Genomic DNA, 26,754 nt, shown 5'->3' with positions numbered 1-26,754 from the left:
ACATTAACGATGTTCCATGCATGGAATCATGCCATGAAAACAAAAGATTTTTTTGTAATAAGGGCAGTTTGATGTGGTAATCTTGGTACTAGATTGATTTCATAAGGTAAACTCTTTCGTGATTGTAACCTTAAAAGGGTGTTTGGATGCCATTTTAGAAATTAGTTTTCAGTTTAATTAAGTCGAAAATCCAAAAATTATTTTTGGGAACACCGTTTCGAATAACTTAAAGTAGTAAAACAATCTACTTTTTATAAAGCAAATTGTCTATGTAGTATGGCACAGATAAGGGTAACAGGGATATGTTTAAGTTTCGTCAGAAACTTAATTAAATCTGATTCAAGGATCAAGATTTAAGAGATAAAAGTTGATAATCAGATTGATAATGATAATATTGATAATAAGATGTGTCCTTAAAACAAGAAGGCATAGCCTTTATATAGGTTGTACAAGAACAGACTAAAAGAAATAAAAAGGAATTCTACCTAAACTAGGAAAGAAAAGAACTTGTAAAGCAAGTAAAGAAAATAGACGGATGGGATCAACTGTAATAGTTGATACGTTCAAAAAGGGATCAACAACTATAGTTGACACAGTAGTAAGGGATCAACAATCGGTGTTGATACTGAAAAATATGTACTACATCAGTCCCCCCTTCTTGAAAGAAACTCTCCCTCGAGTTAATGAGTAGAAAGAACTTCATGCTCTCCATGGAACTTAAAAATTCTTGCACATTGAAGATGTTAGAGATGTTCCAATTTGATGGTATATCAATAACATAAGCATTATCACTGATTTTCTTCAAAACCTTGAATGGTCCATATTCATCCTGGTCTTATTATAAGTACATGTAAGAAACCTTTCTTTTCTGAGATGAATCATAACCAATTATCCTTCACCAAAACTCTTAAACCTTCTATGCTGCTTTGCATCCTCTTTGTATTTGTTGTTAGATTCTTCAAGTTTGGACTTAACTTCTTGATGTATGAGTGAAGCTTTCTCAACAAAGTTATATGCCTTAATATTTGATATACGCAGCTTGGGAAGTACCACTAAATCCAAAATATGATTAGGAACTTTAGAATAAACAATCTAAAAAGGTGTCTTACCTGTTGATCGATTTACTGAAGTATTATAAGCAAATTCCATGTTTGGGAGGATATTATCCCACTGCTTCTCTTTTCCTCCAACAACGTAAGCTCTAATCAGATTTCCTAAAGATCAATTGACCACTTCAGTTTGTCCATCTGTTTGAGGGTGAGCGGTGGTACTATACTGAAGTTTAGTTCCCAAACACATCCATAAAGACTTCCAATTAGCTCAAAAAATTAGTGTCTCGATCAGAAGTAATTATTTTGGGAATTCCATGCAAACGTACTACTTCTTTGAAAAATAAACAAGCAACATTTGATGCATCTGTTGTTTTCTTGCATGCTATGAAGTGAGTCATCTTTGAGTAACGATCAACAACTACCATAATATAATCATTCCCCCTCACAGTAAGTGGTAAACCAAGCACGAAATCCATGTTAATATCCACCCAAGGAGCTTCAGAAATTGGAAGGGGAGTATACAAGCCAGTGTTTTGAATATTACCTTTAGACTGTTGAAAAACCATGCAGTTTTGTACGTACTTTTGAACGTCTCTTTTAATAGAAGGCCAGAAATAACGTTCTTCAATCAAAGCTATAGTTTTATCACGTCCAAAATGTCCACCAAGGCCACTGCCATGTAACTCTTGGATGAGATGAAGACGTAGAGAACATTGTGGTATACATAAACGATTTCCTTTAAAAAGAAACCCTTCTTGAATGAGAAAATTATCAACATTTCATGTTGAAGAACCACACTTGTCCCAGAGTTGATTAAATTCTTTGTCTTCACTATATAAATCTTTTAAGAAATCAAAGGCTAAACTCTCATGTTTAAGAGTAATCAGAAGATGAGCTCTCCTACTCAAAGCATCAACAACTTGATTAAGTTTTCCACTTTGATGTTTAATTGAAAAGTATATTGGTTGATAGTAGATAACCACCTAGCATGCATCCTATTGACCTTTGCTGAAGTTTGCAAAAACTTGAGAGCTTGATTATTAGTGTTGACAACAAACTCACTGTGAATAAGATAAGGATGCCAATTCTTAAGAGCTTGAAAAAGAGAAAGTAATTCCAACTCATAAGTAGACCACTTCTTCCTTGTATCTGAATTTTTTTCACTATAATATGCAACTGGATGTCCTTCTTGAGATAACACAACACCAATGCCGATAACAGAAGCATCACAATGAATCTCAAAATGCTTATCAAAATTTGGCATGGAAAGAACAGGGTTACTACATAATTTCTCTTTGAGTAAATTAAAACTCTTATCTGCTTCTTCAGTCCATTCAAAAGTATCACGCTTTAAACAATCTGTCAAACCAGCTGCAATTGTATTAAAGTTTCTCACAAATCTTCTATAGAATGAAGCTAATCCGTGAAAACTGCGTACTTTACGTATAGATGTTGGAGTAGGCCATTCCACAATTGCCTTAACCTTATAATCATCCACAAAGATACCACTATCTGACACAACATATCCCAAAAAAGTAACTCTGTTTGTAAAGAATGTGCACTTCTTTAAGTTCACATACAAAACATTGTCCTGCAGTACTTTAAAAACTTGAGATAAATGTGTAAGATGTTCTTCCTCATTGTTGCTAAAAATCAGTATGTCATCAAAATATACAATGACAAACTTTCCAAGAAAAGGTTGGAGAACCTGATTCATGAGGCACATAAAAGTACTAGGAGCATTAGATAAACCAAATGGCATTACTAACCATTCATATAAACCTTCCTTAGTTTTGAATGTAGTTTTCCACTCATCACCTTCACGGATACGTATTTGATGATATCCACTACGTAAATCAAGTTTGGTAAAGACTTTAGCACCAGAAAGCATATTAATCATGTCATCAATTTTTGTTATAGGAAACCTATATGGTATCGTAACTCTATTTAAAGCTCTACAGTCAATACACATAGGATATCCACCATCTTTCTTGTCTACTAAAAAGGCTGGACTAGCACAAGAACTTTTGCTAAGTCTTATTAAACCTTTCTGCAACAAATCATCAACCTGACCTTGCAATATCTCATGTTCCTTAGGACTTAACCTATAATGAGGTTGATTAGGTATAGAAGTTCCAGGTATAAAGTCTATCTGATGTTGTAAATCTCTCAATGGAGGAAAGGTATTGGGTAACTCAGCAGGAAATAAGTCACTAAAAGAAGATAACAAAGGTTGTACCTTTTCTGGAATATCCATCATTGGTTTAGTAACTTCATGAGAGCTCAGGGAATGTGTATTCAAAGAATGAACAATTGTAGCCACCAACGCAGTAGTCTTCTTGTCTGCTGGTTCTTTGAGAGAAGAATAAGATTGTAACGGCCACAAAACTTTGGTAAATCCTTCATGAATAAAGGTATAAGTATTCTCATAGCAGTTATGAACAACACGAATATCATACTGCCATGGTCTTCCCAACAATAAACTTGTTGCAGTCATGTTGATAATATCACACAAAGCATAATCAGAATATCCAGGGAAAGAAAACTTCACCAGACATTGCTGAGTGATTTGTTGAGTGGATGAACTGTTTATCCAATCAACTGAATATGGTTTTGGATGAAGAGTAACAGGTAAACCAAGTTTCTCAACTAGTTTGGCAGAAACATAGTTTTTTGTACTTCTACTATCAATGATCAAGTTGCAAAGCTTCTCTTCAATTAGACAATGAGATCTGAAAATACTATGTCTTTGAGTAGGACATGGTTCAATGATTAAAACTGGTCGAATTATTCCAAGGAAATCAGCATCATAAGTCTCATGTTCTTGAATATAAAGTAACTCATCATCTCCAAGAGCTTCTTCTTCCAGTGTTTCTTCTTGAGTTTCATTAATGTAAGCATGAAACTTGTGACACTCACTAGAAGTATGGCCAGTTTGGTTGCACGTATTACATTTATCTCCCCGAAACTTTGAATAAGGATTAGTTGGTTTAGGTAAAGGAGGAAATTGCTGTTGAAATTGATTACCTCTGGTATTACGAACAACATATCGTTGTGGAGCAGTCTGAGATGGCTTAGCATATGGTATATTCATCATAGCAGCAATATCTGAAAAACCAGATGTTTGTTGTTGCTGATAAGTGTAGTTGCAGGAAATCCTACACTACACCCCTCATAAGATTTCATTAACATTCAACTCATTTTTGGATTAACAATCTTAATTTTATTGATGAATCTTTGAACAATATTACAAGAAAAGATAAAGGAATCAAGAATAACCATTGCTCAAGATTTTCCCTCTCCTATTTACTTGCTTCTCACTCAAAAAGATCTCTCTCTTTCCTTTACAACTGAACGACTATTTATAGGGAATTACATAGTGGGTGACAGCTAATATGTCCTTTATTTTCGGATATGACTTACGACATTCTCGCAACCTTACAAATGTTAATCTCGCAAACTCCCTAATTTTCGCAGGACCATTACATTTTTCTCATAATTTAGCTAACGTCGTTTATTATGTTATTTCTGAAGTTGTTCTGCGACACTGTTATGTTGTGTTGTTAATAATTTCGCTGAGGCATTATTGTTGCGAGATTCTGATCCTACATCTTGCCTCTTCTCTGCGAAGTAGAGAACGATGTGAGAAATGCCGCAGCTGTCCATCTCTTCATATTCTGCATTTATCACACATATCTTTTCTTCCATCTATTTCTTGACACGTCTTCTTTAACCGCTGCTTTTCAACCGCTCACGTCTTTTCGCATTAATGGTGTTTATTTCTTCGAGTAAAAAATCTTCTCTATATATACTCTTCTTACTCTCCCTTTTCTTCTTTTTTACTCTCTTTTTCATCTTCTCTGCAACTTCATCATTTTCTCCGTAAATTCCTCTGCTGTAATTTTTCTTCTATCTTCCTTCTTCAATCTTCTTAATTCTTCGTCCATTCCCATACTCTATATTTAGATATGCCTCCAAGTGGTAAAAAACATGAGAAAACCTTAAAGGATGTTCAAAAAGATCTTGCCGAGAAAGGTTTCACACTTTATACCATTCCTGGTGAGAGTGCCAAGTCAATTCTTTCTATCAAACTTTTCTCTGATCAACATTGTGATGATCAATCACTCATAGTTTTGCTGGGTCAAATTCTCGCAGGTCTCCCCATTCCTCTTTATGACCCATATATTCCTCTGTTCTATGAGATTCTCGCTCACTCGGGATTTTCGCGAGCTATCTTCCAATTGAGTGGGGATTGCATCCGTCTAATGCTGGAGTTCGCTAACCGTGGTGCTGGTAAAGGATCTCTCTACTCTAAGAACTTAGGGATCCTAAATTCGCAGACTTGGAGATAATCGCTGAAAAATACACAGTAGCAAGTTTCTTTGAGAATTATGAATTGATCTCCATGAAGAAAGAGAATACTCACTAGGGTGTTCGTTTGAAAAGGAAAGATAATATTAATGAAGATAAAATGCTCATGCATGACATTGATTGGCATTCTGTAAAGAACACAACCCCTCGCCAATCCAAAGATGATAAATGGTGCGTTTTTCCCTTGATGCTGAAAGGACCTTACATTGCTGGGTCAAATGTTCTTCATGAGAATCTCGCTACTTATCAACCTTGGGTATTCTCTTGGCCCGAGAATAAGAAAGAGGTATGTTTCTTCTAGTTTCGCCCACTTTACATTTCTTTATTTATCTTTATTCTTTTGTTCGTTGATTCTTGCGACTTTCTACAGATCCAGAAACTGAAAGATAGCTACCGCAGGTCTGGGAAGGCTAATACCTTATTAGCTCTTCGCTAATACACAGATGAGGTAAGAAATATTCTCTTATGATTTTAAACAATATATTGTTGCCTCTATTTCTTATTTCTATCAGTGTGTGAAGGTTATCGCTGAAATAGAAGAGCCTGTCAATGTTGCGAAGAATGGTGATAAAGGCAAAGGTACTCTTCGCAGGGAAAAACCAACTGCTCCTCCTTCAATGAAGAGAAAAATCCGTTCTTCCTCTCGTTCAAATACTCCTTCTCATGAAAACTCCGAGAGTGATGAGGATGATGAGGATAATGATGACCCTGCTGCATGATGTGGTTTTTATGTTGTTGTAGAAAGTGGTAGTAAAGTTGTCGTTCACTCAGACTTGTGAAGATTTGTTTTAGACTTGAATTAAAATAAAAACTCAATATGAAGTTGTTATCAAGATTATAAAAGGCACCGAGACTCAGGATTCCACCATTGACCAATTAAGTGATTTAATCTAATCAATATTCATGCAACTCTTTGCGTTTAAAGTGATTCTAATATATTGCCTCTAGTAGATTTTTGAAGTAACAATTGTATACATCAAGCATGAAACATCAAAAGTCTTAAACTAAGCATGATCCATCAAAACGGATCACAATCATTCAAAAAAAAACAATTTTCCAATATTAGTTCCATGCAAATAATCATAAAAGAAATTGCAAGAATTAATTAAAATAGAAATATACCACTTTTCATGGAACAATGTCTTCCTCCGTCGCCTCAGCTAAGGGTTTAGCTCCTCATATTATTCACATACTCAAAATAGGTTTTCATAGATCAAAAGGGTGAAAAACAAGAGAAAACTAGTTAAGCAGACAGTTTGCAACGGTTTATGGGCGTTACAATATGACTGTTACAGAGAACTGTTGCAATAAACTGTTACAGGAAACGAAAGAAGGCGTATGTTGTAGAATAAAAGACTGTCCTGGGGAGTCTAATGTTCTTCGTGTTCTTCCTTCTACACCAGCAGATTTCGACTTCCTGCAACTCCTCCTGTTGATCTCTGTGGTGTTCTAAACTTCCCCTAACTTCTCCGAAACTTTCATATCCTTATTTGGGACTCGATCACGCCTTTTATACACCTCCAAACCCTCTAGAACCCGATTAATTCTCTGTTTTCCTTCCGTGCAAGTCACGGCAATAATTTCTTCCCACAATTGTTTGACGCGTTTCTGAGCTTTCCAACAAATCCCAAACTCTTCCTTAAATATAAGCGTATCTTAGGAAAGAATATCTTGCCTTTAGTCTCCCCGAAATTCCACAAATAAATCAAACAGGGACCCGTGAACTTCTTCCGCTTCTGTTTTGCTCCAACCCGAGTTCTAGCCAATTTGAGTTCAATTAAACGACTATACCAGGCCTGTTTAGGTAATTCAAGTCCATGCCATTAAAATATGGTGATTGAATCTCGTTAATACCCATTCAATAATCCAACCCTAATCTGCAACAGCGCTGCCAATAATTTTCCCGCCAAATCTCGTTTTTGAATTGTTGAAGATGACCTCCCCTTATCCTATGATCGGGTGCGAATAGCATTGCCTTGGGTGTTGTGGACAAATATGGATGCTGAGGATAAATTTGGGCTATACATAGCCTGGGTTCCTTAGCCAATTCTGGATGTCCGTTTAGCAATTGTCATCCGGGATTCCCCGCGCAACTTTTCGAGCCGATTTTTCCACACATGTTTATTTCTCCAATAACACCTACAAAGACACAAGAAGCCATAATAAATACAAAATCGAGCACTAACAATATATACAATTGAGGTTATATCAGACACAAAAATGTGTCTATCAAATACCCCCAAACTTATTATTTGCTAGTCCTCGAGCAAAGATAAGATTGAAAAATAAAATCCTAACTCACTGACGCAGGCATCGTCGATTGCATTTGGCGTATGCAATAAGCCTTTAAACCCCTAGGTGGCCCTAGTGGCCGAGTTATAGTCTCGGGAGGGCTTACCAGAGGTATACCCACAAAACCTTTATACTCCAGATCCTAGCTATCTACGCAGAACCTTGGAAAGCACTAAAGAATCTCTTTGGTTGGCATACTTATTGACTACAAGAGATTGACTACAAGAGGAAGTACCCTGATGCGAAATTCCAATTGCTGTACACGAGTTTGCACTCAAGCATACTAAAATTCATATAAAAGTGACAGAGCTCTACTCAGATAGTCGCACTATGGACATCAATATCCGGAGTCAAAACTAATCACATGGATAGATCAAGAAGATGGATATAGAGAAAAACATAGATGGTTTTGATGTTTACTAAGTGAACGACGTTTCCCATATCTGTCTGAAGGCCTCCGCCAAAATTAACCTATCCTAATGGATTGAGATACTAGTCTGACTAATATCGACACACTGGAATATACAAGGGTACCAGTGATCGATAACCTAACTCTAGGTCAACACAACTGGCATATACAAGGGTACCAGTGGTCGACTTTATTGAATTTATTCCTTTTGGTCAAATGGTCTGGTCTCAATTTTTTTTTTTTTTTTTTATGGTATCTCAATCACTCTAATTCACCCTAGCATTGGTAACAACTTGAATCGTGAGCCCCATCTAATCACTTAGAGAAACATAGTTTAAAAACAAAACAACATCAAAAAGAAGTGAAAAGGACTCAACGAGATATGATGAAACTATCATGTTATTCTTAATAACTGAGCTCTGTGCTTTTATGAATAGACTCTTTAGATGTTTCCATCTAATCAGATTGGTTCCTCAGCTCCTACAACAAAAATGCTTCCATCCACTTAGATTAGTTAGTGCGATCCTTAATAAACATAAATTTCTAGGCTCTGGAGTTTATTAATGCAACTAAAAAGTTTCTCCCATACCCCCAAACTTAAATCTAACATTGTCCTCAATGTTCTAAAGATGAAATTAAAAGCATGAACAAGGAGAAACTGTTACCATTGAAGCAAAAGAGTTAAGGAAAGATATTACCGTGTTGCATGAGATTGGGTTACCTCCCAAGAAGTGCTAAGTTTAAAGTCTTCAGCCAGACATCAAGTTTCATAAAATGGCTAGTTACCTTTCAAATCATATATCAGTAGTCGAAATAACTGTGGGTCATCAAAACCAAATAAAACTGCCACTAATATGAAACAACTGCACAGGATCAGAAAAAATAACATAAGGAGCACAACCTCATTGAAAGTTTCTTGCAAGACAACTGGATTTATTTGGGGCACCCAATTGGGCTTCATATGAGTGTCTTGAAAAACAGATTCATCCGAAAAACGGGACTTTAATAGCTGGATTTCCTCCTGGACAGTATCAGGAGGATCGGGTTGAGGAGTCTGAATAGACTCAAGTGATACCTCATATGCACTAGGATCGAGTCCCAAGTTAGGGACTTCTACTAGGGACAATTGACGATCACTACCCCCAAACTTAGAATTTTGGGTGTCTCTAGATAGACTAGTCACAATATTCCTAATTTCTAGACCATCAGGTTTCTGAAAAAGGTCAATTGCTTTCTCTGAGTTATAATCAGGTGGTTCATCCTCTAAATTCTTTTGAGGTATACTATGTAGGACTTATATGTTTCATATCCTGTATGGTCAACCCTAGAGTTTCCTTATTGTCTTGAAGCACGATTTCTGGCCTGCTGTCCTGATCGGATGCTATAATCACAGGCAAAGTCTTAGATGGCCCTAAGAATGCATATTTAAGGTCCAACTTAGGAGGCTCTTCTAAACAAGGGATTAAGGTAGACTCAAAAGCTAGTAATGGTTCGAACCTATCTTTCCATTTATCAGTATCTAACATAGGAATAGAATCCAACATAGCATTCACTTGTTCAATGTTGTTATCTTCGTCGAAATCCATGTTAAAGTGGGCTAGAAAACTCTCTAATGGATCTTCCGTTATGAGGTTTGGTAATGACTCCTGAATTAAGGTTCTTATCATGTTCACCTCTTCAATACACGTGTCATCTAGCTCAGAATGTAGCTTATTGACATTAAAAATATTCAACTCAATAGTCATATTACCAAAAGATAGATTCATAATACCATTTCGACAATTTATGATCGCATTAGACGTAGCTAAAAATGGGCGACCTAAAATCACAGGTATCTGGTTCTCTGGGTCAGGGACAGGTTGGGTATCTAAGACCACGAAATCCACAGGATAAATAAACTTGTCGACCTCAATAAGAACATCTTCTATCACACCACGAGGAATCTTGACAGACCTATCAGCTAACCACAATGTTATCTTGGTAGGTTTCAATTCACCGAGCCCTAGCTTTAAGTACACATGGTATGGGAGTAAGTTCACACTGGCTCCTAAGTCAAGTAAATCTTTGTGTACCCTGTGTTTTCCTATCGTACAAGCAATGGTAGGCGCACCTGGGTCTTTATATTAAGGAGTTGTGGGGTTCTGAATGATCGAACTTACATGACTAGCTAAAAAGGCTTTTTTAGGGACACTAATCTTTCGCGTACACATATCTTTAAGAAACTTGGCATAAGCTGGAAGTTTCCTAGTTGCTTCTAGTAACGGAAGGTTTATGGTAACTTTCCTAAAAACCTCCATTATGTCATTAAAGTTGGATTCACTCTTTGTTGGTACTAATAGTTGTGGAAATGGGGCTCTAGGCATAAAATAGGGCCTCTCAGGAACCGAATTGACATCATCAGAAACTTTGTCAGTCTCCTCAGCTATGGTTGGTCCTGAGGGGTGAACTACAGTATGCTCACTATCGGGCATGGTTACCTGATTGTCTACTACTCTACCACTCCTAAGGGTTCTAATAGCATTCAACTGATGTGATGATTTTGTACCTACTTCATGAACTCCTCTAGGATTTGGATTAGTCTGACTAGGGAACCTTCCGTTATCTCTCTCACTTAAGGTCTTAGCTATTTGACCGACTTGAAGTTCTAACTTAGCAAGAGTTTGAGCATTAGTTTGAAAGTTCTGCTTGGTTTCCTGTTGAAAACTAACTTGGCTCTTTATTAACATGTCCTGGCTCTGTGCTAACATATCCTGGCTCTTTCTTAATATACTAAGAGATTCCTCTAAGCTCGTCATTCTATTCTCTAAAGAGTTCTGAAACTGACCTGAAGAGTTCTTATCTGAACCAAAACCTGGGGGAGCATTAGAATTACTAAACTGACCTTGACTCTGGCCTTAGACCACGAAAGTTTCGGATGGTTTCTCCAACCAGGATTATAGGTTTCTGAATATGGGTCAAACTTCTGACGGTTATCGAATCTAGTGTTATTATAGAGAGCATTGCTTGCTCTTCATTATTCTGGCCTTCCCAAAAAGGCTCTAATCTACCACTAGTGTGACCCACTTCTAAAGCTTCTAACCTTTTCGCTATAGCAGCAATTTTGGCATCTGATTCAAAGTTTCCTTCTACCCTAATGTTTCCTCTGCCTAGAAGAATTGTTTTCTGGGGTCCCCTATTACTTTCCCATTGTTGGGTCTTTTCGGCGATTTCATAAAATATGTCATCACATCATCAACTGTTTGGTTTTCAAACCCACCTGTACATAGATTCTACTGTGGTTGTAGTGGGATAATCTAAACCCTCATAAAGGATCTGAACTAACCTAACCTTTTCTAAACCATGATGAGGACATTGGGCTAATAGATCATTTAACCTTTCCAAATACCTATATAAGGATTCTCTCTCCTGTTGAGAAAATGTGCAGATTTGCGTCCTAATAGACGATGTTTTGTGCCTAGGGAAAAACTTGTTCAAAAAGGCAGATTTAAGTTGTTCATATGTTTCAATTGATCCGGAAGCCAAACTATATAGCCACGATTTGGCTTTATCTTTCAAGGAAAAGGGGAATAACCTGAGTTTCAAAGCATCATCATCAAGGTTTCTAATTTTTAGGGTACTACAAATTTCCTCAAAGTCCCTAACATGGAAATAGGGGTTTTCATTTTCTTTCCCTAAAAATATTGGGAGCAACTGTAAGGTTCCAGGCTTAAGTTCATAATTTGCTTCAGTTTCAGATAACCTGATACACGAGGGACGAGTAGTCCTAGTAGGGTTCAACAAAGCTTTCAAAGTTGCCATTTCTGGCAGTATTGGAATATCAGGTATTTTCTCCTCAAACGGACGTTCAAAAACAGAATCTTCAAGAATCGGGATTTCTAAATTGAGGTAATCGAGACGCTTAGAACTACTAGGTTTCTCTTTAAAAAATCTACCTAGGGCATCTCTTTTACGTTCAGGCATGCAAAAGAATAAGGAATGGGATTCTATTTAATCTCAAAGCAAGGCTGACTCAACCAAATCAAACCTATTGATTTCTAGCACACAAAAAGCATGATGGCTCCACTTAGATTGTTTCTAGACCAGCTTCTATTCTTTCGAAACGGAACTCGTTACAATATGATCAAACCCCTCTGGAATCAATCCGAGTCAAAGTAAGTTGAATAGAGGCGAGGGAAGCTCGATGGAGCTTTGATACCCAAGGCCTCACCGGTATTACAAGGCGGCGCAGTCATGCATTCAACTCACAGAAACCATCATGAACTTCGAAGTATGCTCAAAAGAGTAACCAATATTTTTCGAACGACTTTCCTATTAAGCTCGTTACCCTATAAGTCTCGTTCTAGTCAGAATTTTAGGCTTAGGTTCGCGTTTGGTTTCGTTTTTCTAAGGCGGGAAAGAAGAGAACGGTGATGAAATCCGAACCCTTATCTTGTATGGCCAGTACTTTCCCTTTACTAGGAAATTAAAGCAGCCGTTTTCAAGTCCTCAGCATATAAGCAACCGAAGGAATATAGTAAACCCGCTGACAGGAGATTCGCTGGTATTTAGAATCTTACCTCCCGTTCCAGACAGGCGAAGAACCGCTGAAGTCGACTCGGGCCACAACTCCTATGTCATGTACGAACCCGAGGGGCCGAGGCGATATTGTAATCGCCGTCCTTCTCTGCACACAGTCTATATTTAAACTACACTTCCTTAGGGTTTAAAATAATGTCCCAAAGTTTAAAGTCCAAAGTGTCCAAAAAGAAAAGAAAAATAACAAAAATTAAAAATAAACCCTAATACAGTTTTTTTTCTAAAAAAGGAAGAAATAAACAAAATCCTAAAAATTAAACAAAAATAAAATTGTCTTCTTTTCAGTTCTTTTCGCTTTGTCTCTTGTTTCAATCCCCAAGGTCTTTGGTCTCCAATTTCTTTTTGACTCAAAACCTGCAATAAATAGACAAATACCCAAAAACGTAAAATAGAACAAGAAGAATAAAATTAAAAACAAAAACAAAACCTAAAATAAACCTAAAACCCTAACCTAAACAAAAATCCGCGTCGACGGCGCCAAAAATTGATGTGGTTTTTATGTTGTTGTAGAAAGTGGTAGTAAAGTTGTCGTTCACTCAGACTTGTGAAGATTTGTTTTAGACTTGAATTAAAATAAAAACTCAAGATGAAGTTGTTATCAAGATTATAAAAAGCACTGAGACTCAGGATTCCACCATTGACCAATTAAGTGATTTAATCTAATCAATATTCATGCAATTCTTTGTGTTTAAAGTGATTCTAATATATTGCCTCTAGTAGATTTTTGAAGTAACAATTGTATACATCAAGCATGAAACATCAAAAGTCTTAAACTAAGCATGATCCATCAAAACGGATCACAATCATTCAATAAAAATCAATTTTCCAATATTAGTTCCATGCAAATAATCATAAAAGAGATTGCAAGAATTAATTAAAATAGAAATATACCACTTTTCATGGAACAATGGCTTCCACCGTCGCCTCGGCCAAGGGGTTTAGCTCCTCATATTATTCACATACTCAAAATAGGTTTTCATATCTCAAAAGCGTGAAAAACAAGAGAAAACTAGTTAAGCAGACAGTTTGCAACGGTTTATGGGCGTTACAATATGACTGTTACAGAGAACTGTTGCAATAAACTGTTACAGGAAACGAAAGAAGGCGTATGTTGTAGAATAAAAGACTGTCCTGAGGAGTCTAATGTTCTTCGTGTTCTTCCTTCTACACCAGCAGAACTCGATTTCCTGCAACTCCTCCTGTTGATCTCTGTGGTGTTCTAAACTTCCCCTAACTTCTCCGAAACTTTCATATCCTTATTTGGGACTCGAGCACGCCTTTTATACACCTCCAAACCCTCTAGAACCCGATTAATTCTCTGTTTTCCTTCCGTGCAAGTCACGACAATAATTTCTTCCCATAATTGTTTGACGCGTTTCTGAGCTTTCCAACAAATCCCAAACTCTTCCTTAAATATAAGCGTATCTTAGGAAAGAATATCTTGCCTTTCGTCTCCCCGAAATTCCACAAATAAATCAAACAGGGACCCGTGAACTTCTTCCGCTTATGTTTTGCTCCAACCCGAGTTCTAGCCAATTTGAGTTCAATTAAACGACTATATCAGGCCTGTTTAGGAAATTCAAGTCCATTCCATTAAAATATGGTGATTGAATCTCGTTAATACCCATTCAATAATCCAACCCTAATCTGTAACAGCGCTGCCAATAATTTTCCCGCCAAATCTCGTTTTTGGATTGTTGAAGATGACCTCCCCTTATCCTCTGATGGGGTGCGAATAACATTTCCTTGGGTGTTGCGGACAAATATGGGTGTTGAGGATAAATTTGGGCTATACATAGCCTGGGTGTTCCTTAGCCAATTCTGGATGTCCGTTTAGCAACTGTCCTCCAGGATTCCCCACACAACTTTTTGAGCCGATTTTTTCACACGTGTTTATTTCTCCAAAAACACCTACAAAGACACAAGAAGCCATAATAAATACAAAATCGAGATCTAACAATATATACAATTGAGGTTATATCAGACACAAAAATGTGTCTATCAAATACCTCCAAACTTATTATTTGCTAGTCCTCGAGCAAAGATAAGATTGAAAAATAAAATCCTAACTCACTGACGCAGGCATCGTCAATTGCATTTGGCGTATGCAATAAGCCTTTAAACCCCTAGGTGGCCCTAGTGGCCGAGTTATAGTCTCGGGAGGGCTTACCAGAGGTATACCCACAAAACCTTTATACTCCAGATCCTAGCTATCTACGCAGAACCTTGGAAAGCACTAAAGAATCTCTTTGGTTGGCATACTTATTGACTACAAGAGGAAGTACCCTGATGCGAAATTCCAATTGTTGTACACGAGTTTGCACTCAAGCATACTAAAATTCATATATAAGTGACATAGCTCTACTCAGATAGTCGCACTATGGACATCAATATCCGGAGTCAAAACTAATCACATGGATAGATCAAGAAGATGGATATAGAGAAAAACATAGATGGTTTTGATGTTTACTAAGTGAACGACGTTTCCCATATCTGTCTGAAGGCCTCCGCCAAAATGAACCTATCCTAATGGATTGAGATACTAGTCTGACTAATATCAACACAGTGGCATATACAAGTGTACCAGTGGTCGATAACCTAACTCTAGGTCAACACAACTGGCATATACAAGGGTACCAGTGGTCGACTTTATTGAATTTATTCCTTTTGGTCAAATGGTCTGGTCTCAATTTTTTTTTTATGGTATCTCAATCACTCTAATTCACCCTAGCATTGGTAACAACTTGAATCGTGAGCCCCACCTAATCACTTAGAGAAACATAGTTTAAAAACAAAACAACATCAAAAAGAAGTGAAAAGGACTCAACGAGATATGGTGAAACTATCATGTTATTCTTAATAACTGATCTCTGTGCTTTTATGAATAGACTCTTTAGATGTTGCCATCTAATCAGATTGGTTCCTCAGCTCCTACAACAAAAATGCTTCCATGCACTAAGATTAGTTAGTGCGATCCTTAATAAACATAAATTTCTAGGCTCTGGAGTTTAATAATGCAACTAAAAAGTTACTCCCATACCCCCAAACTTAAATCTAACATTGTCCTCAATGTTCTAAAGATGAAATTAAAAGCATGAACAAGGAGAAACTGTTACCATTGAAGCAAAAGAGTTAAGGAAAGATATTACCGTGTTGCATGAGATTGGGTTACCTCCCAAGAAGTGCTAAGTTTAAAGTCTTCAGCCAGACATCAAGTTTCATAAAATGGCTAGTTACTTTTCAAATCATATATCAGTAGTCGAAATAACTGTGGGTCATCAAAACCAAATAAAACTGCCACTAATATGAAACAACTGCACAGGATCAGAAAAAATAACATAAGGAGCACAACCTCATTGAAAGTTTCTTGCAAGAAAACTGGATTTATTTGGGGCACCCAATTGGGCTTCATATGAGTGTCTTGAAAAACAGATTCATCCGAAAAACGGGACTTTAATAGCTGGATTTCCTCCTGGACAGTATCAGGAGGATCGGGTTGAGGAGTCTGAATAGACTCAAGTGATACCTCATATGCACTAGGATCGAGTCCCAAGTTAGGGACTTCTACTAGGGATAATTGACGATCACTACCCCCAAACTTAGAATTTTGGGTGTTTCTAGATAGACTAGTCACAATATTCCTAATTTCTAGACCATCAGGTTTCTGAAAAAGGTCAATTGCTTTCTCTGAGTTATAATCAGGTGGTTCATCCTCTAAATTCTTTTGAGGTGTACTATCTGTAGGACTTATATGTTTCATATCATGTATGGTCAACCCTAGAGTTTCCTTATTGTCTTGAAGCACGATTTCTGGCCTGCTGTCCTGGTCGGATGCTATAATCACAGGCAAAGTCTTAGATGGCCCTAAGAATGCAGATTTAAGGTCCAACTTAGGAGGCTCTTCTAAACAAGGGATTAAGGTAGACTCAAAAGCTAGTAATGGTTCGAACCTATCTTTACATTTTTCAGTATCTAACATAGGAATAGAATCCAACATAGCATTCACTTGTTCAATGTTGCTATCTTCGTCTAAATCCATGTTAAAGTGGGCTAGACAACTCTCTAATGGATCTTCCGTTATGAGGTTTGGTAATGACTCCTGAATTAAGGTTCTTATCATGTTCACCTCTTCAATGCACGTGTCATCTAGCTCAGAATGTAGCTTGTTGACATTAAAAATATTCAACTCAGTAGTCATATTACCAAAAGATAGATTCATAATACCATTTCGACAATTTATGATCGCATTAGACGTAGCTAAAAATGGGCGACCTAAAATCACAGGTATTTGGTTCTCTGGGTCAGGGACAGGTTGGGTATCTAAGACCACGAAATCCACAGGATAAATAAACTTGTCGACCTCAATAAGAACATCTTCTATCACACCACGAGGAATCTTGACAGACCTATCAGCTAACTGCAATGTTATCTTGGTAGGTTTCAATTCACCGAGACCTAGCTTTAATTACACATGGTATGGGAGTAAGTTCACACTGGCTCCTAAGTCAAGTAAAGCTTTGTGTACCCTGTGTTTTCCTACTTCATGAACTCCTCTGGACCTGTGAACTTCTTCCGCTTCTGTTTTGCTCCAACCCGAGTTCTAGCCAATTTGAGTTCAATTAAACGACTATACCAGGCCTGTTTAGGTAATTCAAGTCCATGCCATTAAAATCTGGTGATTGCATCTCGTTAATACCCATTCAATAATCCAACCCTAATCTGCAACTGCGTTGCCAATACTTTTCCCGCCAAATCTCGATTTTGAATTGTTAAAGATGACCTCCCCTTATCCTCTGATGGGGTGCGAATAGCGTTGCCTTGGGTGCTGTGGACAAATATGGGTGATGGGGATAAATTTGGGCTATACATAGCTTGGGTGTTCCTTATCCAATTCTAGGTGTCCGTTTAGCAACTGTCCTCCGGGATTCCCCACGCAACGTTTTGTGTCGAATTTTCCACACATGTTTATTTCTCCAAAAACACCTACAAAGATACAAGAAGTCATAATAAATACAAAATCGAGCACTAACAGTATATACAATTGAGATTATATCAGACACAAAAATGTGTCTATTACTGCGAAGGAAGATTCTCCATCTGAATCTTTTATGGCTAAGCTCTCTGGCATCTTTTCTAATTCTTGGCAAGGAATGGGATATAGTCAACTCGCTAATACCTGCAAAGCTCTCGACACGATTTGCGATGTTCCTTTATTGGATGGTGATAGTTCTCTTCGCGGAGTTTCTAGATCAGTGACTCCCAACTTCCTGCATTCTCTTAGTCGTCTGGTATGCTTTCGTCTTTTTACTTCTTCATTATTGTAACTCAAAATATCTTTCTATTTTAACATTTCTTGTATTTTCTCGCAGGCTGGAAAAGCTTCTTTGCTGTTGCCTCAGATCTGGAGAGGAGACGCGAAATTCTTGAAAAGAAGAATCTTCAATTTCGTACAAAGAATGAGGAGCTGGAAACTGAAGCTAAGGGTGTTCGTGAGAAGAACGAACAATTAGAAGCTGAAGTCAAAGATCTTCGCGAGAAGAACAAACAACTAGAAATTGATTCTTCTTCGCACAAGAATAAAATCTCTAGTCTTCAGCAAGCTAATAATCAACTCTATGGTATGTTACTTTTCTCTTTTCCCTTCATTCATTCATCCTGTTGTTTTATCTTATTTGATTGATCCTTTTTGCAGACATTTATGGTCTTTCTGATGAAGCTACCGTTCTTCGTTCATTTCCTAATGCCTTGGATAATGACACCCTTCTTGAGCATCTTAATAAATCTTTAAATAGTTTCTCAAATGATAAATTTCATCTCTTTCTTTGAATGAACTGAGATCCAAATTTCGCCTCTTAGAGATTGACCATAGATCTAGTTTAGGCTTAGCCAACCAATTTAAGCGTTTCTTTCTTAATTCTAAAGAGAAAATCAATGAGCTAAGAACCAAAATTAGCGGTCTCATAGATGATAAGGATCGCATTTCTAATCAAGGTGCTGAGACTTTGGCGAAATTCCAAGAAATTCTTCTTGAAGTTAAACTTGAACGGGATGAAGCTAACCGCCAAATGTCGTGCTTAACAAGAGAGAAAACCAAATTCGTTCTCGTCTCCTTATAAATAATGAGGATGAATTCGCTTGGGCTGCGAAAATCTTAGACGATGCCAGAAAAGATTTAGGTGTAAATGTTAGTCTCCAAGTTGAGCATACATCCTTGATTAGAGATATGATTTCTGACAGAGAAGGTTATCAACTGTTCCTCTTCACTAATCTTTTGTTTCTTATGAATTTTCATCAAGTTATTAATTGATTGCCTTTTGATCGCAGGTTCTGAAAGTAGATATCGTGAAAGAATTGAAGAACCTGAAGTTGAAAAAGGGGAACTCACAAAGAGTCTTTCTTCTCGCAACGACAAATATTCTAGATTAAAGAATCAAATCAAGATCACTGTTGCGAATTTTAAGAACGACGCTCTGCATTTTCGCAATCAAACTATTCAAATGGTTTGTGATGACCATAGTATTCCTCATTCTGATTATCCTTGTATCTTGGAGGAGATCCCAAAGAACATTCCTAGTCTGGATATCTCTGATAGCGCAGCTGATGATGAAGAATCTGATGGTGATGAAGGTTCTGACGGAGATAAAGGTTCTGATGCAGACGAAGAAGAGAACAAGTTTGATGAAGATGATGAAGGATCGACTAAGAAGTAGTCTTTGTTTCTTTCTTTGATCTTCTGTAATGATGATAGACACATTTTTGTGTCTAAATTGTACTCAATGTCTCTATTGTTAGTGCTTGATTTTTGTACTAATTTTGATACTTAGTGTGTTTGTAGGTGTTTTTGGAGAAATATACTTGTGTGGAAAACGTTGCTCAAAAAGTGCTTTTTGGACTCTCGGAGGAAAATACTAAAGGGACCCTCAATTTGGATAAGGGGCACCTCAGTTGGGAACCTGCTGTTCGCACCCGCAGTTTGGTTAGGGGGACACCATCTTCAACATTTCAAAAATTCGTTTTGGCGGGAAAATTTTATTCTCAACTGTGTAACTTTCGATCGATTCTTGAAGGAGTTCTGGGTAGACTAAAGGGCTGAAACTTAATGGGTAATTGTGATATGTCCTAAAAAGCTAGTATGGGTGTTTGTTTCGATCAAATTTGTATGGATAACTTGGTTTAATCCAAACAGGGAGTTGGAGGAAAAACATGAGCTTACACGAGTTGTGGTGAATCTAAACGTGTACTGCACGTGTTTGGAAGCCTTAATCAACACTTTGGAACGTGAAGAAGATTTATAAAGAATTTAATCCAGCTGCAGATGCGTAAAAATCAAAATCATTGATAAAAAAAAAAAGAAAATATCCCGAGTAAAAGAAGATTATTTGGGATTAATGGAGGAGATTCAACGCGTGTTTTTTCTTTAAATATATTCCTTGGGAGTCCTAGAGGGGGTGTCGAGAGTCTGGGGGGCTGAGGAGAGCCAGAGAAGAAGAAATTCGAGTTTTCCCAAACTCGGTTTCTGCTGTTGCTGCTGCTGCACCAAGAACACGAAGAACATAAGACCCACATAGAGCAGTCATATTTTGCTACAGTTTCAGCGACTGTCGCCCGACAGTCTTATTTGTTACAGTGACAGTCTTATTTGTTACTGTCGCAGGACAGTCTTATTTGCCGAGGGTCGTAGTTCTCTGGTTTGTAACAAATATAATTGTTACAAACCAGGTTTTGAATTATTTCTCCATTTTCATCATTTGTAAACACCCTTTGAGCAGCAATAATGATTTTTGAGCGTGTTTCCAACATGATGAGCGGCTAATTCTCCCACAACCAAGGCAATGGGGAAGTTATTTATGCATGAATAATTGGTAACTATTTTATTTTCTCTAATATTTAATTATAATTCACTCAATCACTGCTTTTGCAGAGTTTTAAATTGTTTGCGTAATTTTCCAAATCAGTTGTGATTCAATTAGATAGGTTATGCTTTGTTTAGATAATCTATGCTTAAGGGATACAATTGATGTTTGAGAATTTGCTTGATTATTAGTGAGTTAAGATATAAAGTACTTAAAAGATAATTAGAGTTTTGGATTATTTACCATCATTAATTCATGTGTAATAGAAGAATCACTGTCTTGGTTGTTTTCTCATACCTCTCGCCCACTTTGTTAATATTTTTGTATATAATTTTATTAAATCTTTAAATTTAATCTTCACAAGTCCGAGAGTTTGAACCTCATTACTACAACATCATTCAAAAAAATATTAATCAAATACTTGTACATTTATTCTTTTTTTTTTGTATATTTGTGAATTCTTTTGGTTCCCCATATTCCTTAATATATGAGTTTCTTTCATTTCGAACTTCATTCATTAAAAAAATTCTTCTTTGCAATACAGTTAATCAACATAATCATTAATTTTTGAATTTTTGCGTAAATCCATCATGTGGAAACAAATAACATTTTCTAATTTCATTAATTCCCATACTTGCCTCTGTTATTTGTATCCAAATGAGAAATTTTGTAGATTTCTCTTATTTTGTGCCTCAGCTTCACAGTTGTTTCTGTATAATTTCGCAACCATATGTGAAGTGAATTTTGATTCTTTTCAAAATTTCATTTTTGTGTGGTCTTTTTTTGCCTTCCTAGTTAAAGGTATTATCATGCCACCCCTTATCATTGCGACAAAATCGCAGGACGTCCTTGCATTTTCATGCACAAACCCATTGATCTTGCCTTAACTTTTCTTTTGTATTATTGCCTCTTCAGGAATGTTGCGACAATATGACAGGCCTAAATATTCTTGCGAAAATAAAGCCCCATGAGATTGCCGTCTTGCGACAAAATTGCAGGACGTCTTCACACTTTCATGTGAAAACCCATTGATCTCGTCTTATCTTTTTATTTTGTATTATTGCCTCTTCAGGATTGTCGCACAAATATGACAAGTCTTAATACCCTTGCGAGTAAAAAGCCTCATGACATTTGCGTCTTAAGACACTTATCATCTCCCTAATGGAGGGTGCCGTCCTTATCTCCCCCCTGGTTGCCCTTTCAAGGAGGCGTACCTCTACCATACAAGGTTGGATCCTCCCATCCGGTCTTAACAACAACCAGTTGTTTTCGCAGCCTCTTATCCCTTTTACCTATAGGGATTATGGTTACGAGACTGCACTCTAAGTGGGGTTTTCTTCGGACAGAGTGCAGTATAAGCCAAGACTTGTCAAGAATGTCAAGGTACGCTCCAGACGCCCCTGGCACTCTTGACTCAACCGTGTACCTCGGCGCCTTGATCAGATTTTGCACTCCTTGGGAGAGTCCTTATTACCTTAGTCTCCCAACCTAAGTCATATGCTTAAGATGAGAATCCAAGGTGCCTCTCCAGGATGGGCTTTATTGACCCCAAATCTCCATGACCCAGGTTCCGAGGGCGGTGTAGCCTTTCCCTGAGCCATGCAACAGGTACCCCGTTATATGACATACTTTAGGTCTTACATTTGCCTCTTGCGAAATTGTATTCGCGAACTAGGGTGTACGCCATAAAGGTTCGCTCCTTTCTCTTTTGTCATTGTTCTCTGATTGTCTTTTGTAGAATTTATTATCACTGCGAAATTCTCGCACATCATCATATCGTATTTGCACTTCTCAATCTCATATTCATCATTCAGTAAAATGTATTTTTGAGAATTTTATTTGTTGCGAGAGTGTCACAACAAATCAATCATTCATACACTTCTTATTTTTATTACCTTTGCCATTCTCTGCCTCTTTGTTATTTTCTGCTACTGCTTCTTTGGTAGTGGTATGTTAACCATTTCTTACTCTGAGCTAGCATTAGTTTCGCAACATTTCTTCTTATTTTCGTTCGATTGCATCTTTGTGTCTTTGTGTCTCTTTGATTTTGTGTCGCCAAATTTCCTTCTTGTTTGCTCTTCCTTCGCAGGATTCTACCTCAGTTTCGTAACATTTCTTTCCTTCAACCCAATCTCCTTTTATGATTCCTACACCGCTGGGGTGAGGGAATTTTATGCACTGGTGGAAAGTTGAAGCTACACCTAGAATCCCATGTAGCCAAGGTCGACCAATTAATGCATTGTAGGGGGATTCTACGTCAACAACACATAACAGGATTTCAGAAGATATTCCCTTCAATGGAATTCGCATAGTAACCTCCCTTTTAGGCTTGTTGGCAGTACCATTAAAACCATATATCTTATATGTTGATGGTATAAGATCATCATCTCTCCCTCCCACGGTTTTATAAGTATGATAGAATAAGATGTTCACAGAACTTCCGGTATCGATTAGAATCCTATTAATTTCCCATGAGTCTTAAGTTTCATCATCTTCATCTTCTTTCAGTTTTGGATTAATTTCTAATTTTACCACCAATGGATTGTCATGTACTTCTCCACCTTCCGGGACTTTTTCTGCGGTAAAAGAAATAGTCTGCTTCCGCCATTCCTCTAGTGGCGAGATTTTCGCAATGTTCATAATTTCTCTTCCATCATTGTCTCTTGCGAACACTCTACTCAAAATATTGTCATGAAAATCTTCAATTGTCTTGTATGAATGTACGATAGAGTGACAGAATAGATTCTTTTCTTTTGCACCAACTTCTACGAAGAACGTTTCCTTCTCTTTCACCGTGTTTACTCTGTGATGCTCTGATGGTGGTGGTAGTAATGGTTGAGATTGTGGGTGTCCTACCAGAAAGTGGTTTAGTTTTCCTTGATCTATCATTCTCAGAATAACTCTCTTTTTATTTCTGCAATCATTTGTAGTATGTCCGTGAAAATGATGATAAGAACAGAACTCATGACTTCTGCGGCTTTGAGGTGGTTACGTTCCCATGTTCCATGGTGTTGGTATATTCTCCATCAAAATTATAGATTCCCATATTTTCTCCACACTTGCATTTAGAGGTGGCATCTTGATTTCTTCCCATACTACCTTGTGACCTCCCTGTCCTCTATTATAATTTTGTCTTTGACCTCCATAAGTTTCTTGCGGCTGATCAAGCCTTTGAATCTTATTATTTCCACCACGATTGTAGAAATTTATTTCTCTTTCATACTCCTCTTGATCTCGGCTTCCCATAGCCACCAGTTTCTGTTGGTTGTTCCCGGTAACCTTTTCTTGTTGTACTTGCGAAGTGCTCTCCACTGTGTTTATTAGTTTAGGTAATAAGCTTGCATTCTCTGCTTGTGAATTGGTGTTCGCAACTGGGTATGATTCCATTTCATTTTGTGTTTCCTCTAGAGAAATATACTCTTCCTGAAGTTCTCGCAGTTCGGTCATTGTGATGGTGTTCTTGACTCTGAAAATTTGGACATATAATAGATTGGTTGCGAACATAACATTGATAAATGATAAGATAAGATATCTCTCATCCACACGGCCAGCCATCTCACTACACATAGTCCTCCACCTTTTGGTCAGATGCTTCAGACTTTCGCCAATCCTTTGTTTTAATCCAAACACACTTCAATACCAGGTCGCGAAGAATTATTACTTATATATGCCCCCAAGAATGTGGTATGCAAATGATTGAAAGATGTTATTGTATTTTTCGGTAGACCTTCAAACCATTTTAACGCCTATCGTGTTAGACTGGATGCAAAATACTTACACAATACGACATCATGATTTTCCCACTGTAACATCATGATGTATCTCACATAGGCTTTAATGTGTTGAATTGCACAAGTTGTTCCATCAAAGATGTTGGTTAATGCGGGAAAATTGCATTTCGGAGGTATTCCTCCTAGTTGTACTTCTCTTGTAAATGGAGTTTTATCAGCTTCTTCTATAGATTCATCTAATTGTCTTCTGCCTACTTCTCCTCTATTATTTAGCATTACTCTCATTTCTTCCAATTCTTTTAAGATTTGTTCATTTACGCCTGAATTTTGATCCATTGGTCTTTTTAATTTCGCCTCCCTTTTTTTACGTTCATGTCTTTCTTCTCTCGCGAAATTTTGCATTTCTTCTTCATCATCCTCATCTCGTCTTCTCCTGCGATTCTCTTCCTCATCTCTATCTTGAATTCGCATATGATGATGTCTTTCATTTTCCCCTCCATGATTTTGTTCATTTCTTATCGATTCAATTCGCTGTCTTTCAACCATTCTCTGTACTCTATCATACTCTTCATTGAGATTACCGTTATTCCGGTTTTGTGTACGCCTTCTTTCTCGATTGTCGTGATTGTTCTGGCGAATTGTCTCCTGAAGTTCTTGTTCTTCCATTTCCGCTCTCAATCTTTCACGTTCGCAAATTAAACGTGCTTGTTCAGCACAATGTCTTTTAATTTCTTCTTCAATCGTTTGTTGATTTCTTTGAGCTTCTCTCTCATGTAAAATTCTCCTTCCTTCCTCTCGATTATCTTCGCCATCTTGATTATTTCGTCCCTGACGTTGTTCATTCTCTTGATTTCTATCATTTTTCCTATCATCAAAAATTTCATTTTGTGGAACGTAACGATCATCAGTCTTTTCTCTATCTTCGCGATGTTCTTCATTAGGATTTGGTATTTCTTCTCGAATATTATTTTCAGCATTAACTGTGGGTGAGTTTCGCCTCATCTCTCTTCTAGTCGATCTTGAATATGATCTTGTAGAACTTCTCGATATTCTACTCTGTAGTCTCATATTTTCCATCCTCAATTCGTGATTTTGCCTTGTTAGATTTGCATGTTCTTCCGCCTCAGCTCTTATTTCTTCATGTATTCTTTGTCTCAGCGTTTCTAACGCTCCAATTTCCTCATCTCCATGAATTATTCCTTCATATACTTCTTGATTTCTCTCTATCTGTCTATGGTTCCTGGTTTGCTGCCCTTCTTCTACTTCTTCTGCTGAATTTGATCGCCAAGTGTGTATGCTCATTTTATCATAATCCGTAGTTCTATTTTGTATCGATGTTTGTTGAACTGGTTGTTGAATTTCATTTTCTCCACCATTTATCCTTCTAGTAGATTCTCCCATTTCATTTCTCTCCCTTCCAGCAAGTCTTTTACTTCTTCTTCTAGCAGTTGTCGGTTGTTCCGATACATTTCTCCTTCTAGCCATTCTTTCAATACTAACAAATTGTAAGAGATTATGTAAGTTTTTTCACCAATTACTTTCAATTATAATAAATCACAATATTAATCTTCAACTTTTTCTAGAACAATCTTCAATCTTCAACTCCCTGTTTCTAGCGCCATCATGTAGTTGCAGGAAATCCTCCACTACACCCCTCATAAGATTTCATTAACATTCAACTCATTTTTGGATTAACAATCTTAATTTTATTGATGAATCTTTGAACAATCTTACAAGAAAAGATAAAGGAATCAAGAATAACCACTGCTCAAGATTTTCTCTCTCCTATTTACTTGCTTCTCACTCAAAAAGATCTCTCTCTTTCCTTTACAACCGAATGACTATTTATATGGAATTACATAGTGGGTGACATCTAATCTGTCCTTTATTTTCGGATATGACTTGCGACTTTCTCGCAACCTTACAAATGTTAATCTCGCGAACTCCCTAATTTTCGCAGGACCATCACATTTTTCTCATGATTTAGCTGACGTCGTTTATTATGTTATTTTTGAAGTTGTTCTGCGACACTGTTATGTTGTTAATAATTTCGCTGAGGCATTATTGTTGCGAGATTCTGATCCTACAATAAGGTTGGTTTATGCTTTTTTCATGTGGATCAACAAAGACAGTTGACCCTTTCGAATATGGATCAACAATGACTGTTGAACCTTTTTCACCCTGGTAACCATAAGAAGAGTTATATGGTCTTGAAGATTTATAATAATGTTGGTAACGAGCTTGACGTGGATTTGCTTGTCTACACGTACTGAGGACACGCCTTTCAATTTTAATGGCTTGTTGTATAACTTCAACCATAGTATACACGGATTGTGTCATCCCCTGTTGAATTAAGTTGTTCAAACCATCTATAAAACGCGCAACTAACTGCTCTCCAGTCTCATTCAGTTGGTTACAGGAAACTAAACTGTAAAATTCAGCTACATATTCGTCAACCAACTTAGCTCTTT

This window comes from Papaver somniferum, chromosome 1 (assembly GCF_003573695.1).
Source record: "Papaver somniferum cultivar HN1 chromosome 1, ASM357369v1, whole genome shotgun sequence".
In the NCBI taxonomy this organism is placed as follows: domain Eukaryota; kingdom Viridiplantae; phylum Streptophyta; class Magnoliopsida; order Ranunculales; family Papaveraceae; genus Papaver; species Papaver somniferum.
The sequence above is the reverse complement of the archived record's forward strand: the minus strand, read 5'-3'. Positions refer to the sequence as shown.